The sequence below is a fragment of the Amblyomma maculatum genome, chromosome 1 (genome assembly GCF_055883805.1).
Source record: "Amblyomma maculatum isolate TAMU_Amacu chromosome 1, ASM5588380v1, whole genome shotgun sequence".
NCBI lineage: Eukaryota > Metazoa > Arthropoda > Arachnida > Ixodida > Ixodidae > Amblyomma > Amblyomma maculatum.
Window position 1 is genome coordinate 85,545,593 of NC_139344.1, and position 3,040 is coordinate 85,548,632.

General features: G+C 45.0%; 1 pseudogene; it reads left to right on the top strand.

Annotated features, from left to right (window-relative positions):
- Window positions 1–369: 369 nt before the first annotated feature.
- On the top strand, window positions 370–2,834 carry LOC146203008 (uncharacterized; annotated as a pseudogene).
- The last annotated feature ends 206 nt before the right edge of the window (window positions 2,835–3,040 follow it).

The following is a 3,040-nucleotide window of genomic DNA, read 5'->3' on the forward strand; positions in this document are numbered from 1 at the left end:
TCGTGCACGCTATCAATTTAGTCTCTGAGTGATCGTTCCGAAAGCCGGGTTCATATGCAAGCGAAACGGTTGTGATTCTTGCCGTCGCGACGCGACAACTTGATTCTGAGTGGCAGAGCGGCGTGGTTTGTACAGGTTAGAAAGTCCGCGGCGATTCGCGCCGCTTTAAGCGAGTCCGTCGAAACTCTTGCATGTCAAACAGGTTATACGTGGGCATACTGATTTGTTAGCAAGACGTCGCGCGAATACAGATTTTTTTTTTTTTTTGTATCGCGATAAAATTTTTAGTGGGAACATATGCGCAGTGTGGAATCATTTATTTCTTTGATTAAAACGTGTAACCTTTTTTGTGACATTTAACATTGTCTTTCCAGGACGAGGCACGAAATTTATGAATCCATCCTCGCTGAAGTGGACTCCAACAATGACGCCGTTAATTTGAGGTGCAAGAGGGGAACTAAAGAAACAGATGCAATTTGTGTGCTCTGCAATACAGTCATTTCATGTGCTATGCATGGAGTTGCAGCCATCAAACGCCATGCAGCGTTGAAGAAACACATTGAGTTTGCTGCAAAGCGCAGGGACAAAGATGGAAATCTGCAGCGCACTAAAGCTAGTGCAAACCACATTGGACTTCTCACACGGGACCGCTGGCATATCTCTACAAGATCAAGCTTCGACAGCACTAGCCATTTTTGCTATGTCCGTCGTCTGCATGTTTGTACATTTTTTCTGGGGAGACACAGCAGCAGAAATATACCAGTGCATGTTTCCGGACAGTCAGGTTGCAAAGGGTTTCAGCTGTGGCAGGACCAAGTTGTCGCGCATACTTTCTGACTGGCTCGGCCCGTATTTCAAATCTCAAGTAATACGTGAACTGTGCCACCCGCATGTGTACTTCTCAATAATGGTTGACAAAACCCCAAAACCCGAGCATAGTGCCGCAACTGGATGTGCCGTTTTTGCCAAAAGTAACCAGGCTGCGTGTTCCGCTTCTCAGACGGGTAGTACAGAATTCGTGCCACTTCTGAAGCTGTAAATCTGTGCAAAGTAAAGGCGAGTTTCTGTCCTCACTTCTTAACAAGCTGTAATCGTCTGGGAATCAATGTTGGCTTTAGAATACAAGCAAGAAGCAAAACATGCAGCCTGGTTACTTTTGGCAAAGACGGTACTTGTACTGTACCTTTCGAACCAGCAACAGCAAGTGGTTGTTGACCACCTCCAGTCATTTCATCTTGGACGTGGGACTGCAGAGAAAATCGTTGAATAAATTGAAAATGCTTTGACAGAGCTTCCACAGCAAGGGCTCATTTGCTGCTTTAGCGACGGCCCAAATGTCATGAAAAGCGTAAGAAACAAGCTTGACAAGTACACGACAACAGGCTAGTGGATATTGGCCACTGCAATTTGCACTGCATAATGCCTTCTCAAAGGGCCTGGAGGCATTCGGTGCGGGCATCAAGGAGTTACTACTACTTCAAGGGTGCTGTCCGTAGTGAAAGCATTAAGGAATGCCAAGATGCACTGGGAATTTCTTATGTATTTCTGAGGCACGTCTCAAATCGCTGGTCGACGCTTCAGGATGCACTTTGTCGTGTACAAGAGCAGTTTAAAGTGCTTCAGACACACTTCCACAAATATCATTTACCTGGGCAGCGCTTGGATGCTCAGAACTTGCACAACTAGCTTTCGGCGGCATTTTCGGATAAATCCCTATATGCAAAAGTGCTCTTTTTGAGGAACTGTGCAGACCTTTTCTCGGGCTTCCAGAAGTTATCTCAGAAGGAGGAACCGCTTCTGCATCTCCTTCACATGGAGTTAATCTCCTTGGTCAAGTGAATCCTCAGTCGCTTTTTGCGAAGTGAAGCCTACTTCAACAAAACTGCAGATGAATTGAAGACACTCAATGTGGAGGACCCTGCACTATGAAAAATAAAACCTGAAGTTGGCATGGACACAGAGGAGGCTATGGCGAGATGGGTTGCAAGTCAAAGAAAGCAATTGTTTCTTGGTGCATGCGCGTTCTACATAGCTTACTCAAGGGACCTACTGCAGAAGCTGCCTCTGAACAACAAAGTTCTTCAAAGCGCAAGTGTTTTGGGACCTCAGCTTGGCAATGTAGATGCTGAAGTGCGGTCATTGCGAATGCCTCCCAACTTTGCCAGGCGATCCAAAGTGATCAAAAGTTCCTGCTTTGGTAGATGAGTGGCATATGCTAAAATGTGACCTGGCCAACAACATTCATCTTGCAGAAAATGGCCGCATTGAGTTCAGTGGGCAAAAGTGTTCCAAGAAAAGAGTGCAGCTGGTAAATACCCTTTGCTTTACAAGCTGGTAAAGGCGTTGTTATCTCTACCTGATGGCAATGCTGACTGTGAGCGTGGCTTTAGTCAAAACAAACGAATGCGTAAAAGTCGAGCATCACTGTGCATTGAAAGCATCAACGGCTTACGACACGTGAAGACTTTTTTAAGAAGATACGGCAATGATGCCACAAAGGTGCCTTTGTCACCGCAGCATCTTCAAAGCATAAAAAGAGCACGAGCTAAGTACGCTGAAAGAATTCGGAGCCGAGAAACTGACCTGAAAAGAAAAAATCTTGACGAATCCCAGACGGCTGCGTTGGAAAACGGTCACGAAAGCAACTAGAAGAGAAGGTTGCATCGTGTCGAGTAACCCTAAAGAGGGCTGAAGAAATAATGATTTCTTCTGGGTTGAACAAAAGTTTGGAGCAGCTCCAACGAGGTCAAGCTTTGTTGAAACAGGGGAATTCCGGCCTTACTGATTCACTTCGCGAGCTTGTTGAATTTGTGAAAAATTTCAAGAAGCGTTGAGATAGTGTCAACGCGGAAAAAGGAATTGTTCTGGTGAACATGTTCTCTGGACTTCTAGTCAAGCATCTTTGGCCGAACTTGCTTGAATGCCAGACAGTGTCTGCATTAATAAAATGTTTTTGTTGTAGATTTTGAGAACACTTTTGCTGTATTTTTTTCATAACTATACATGGCCGATTCTTATCTCGTTAGTAAGAAACTCTTTC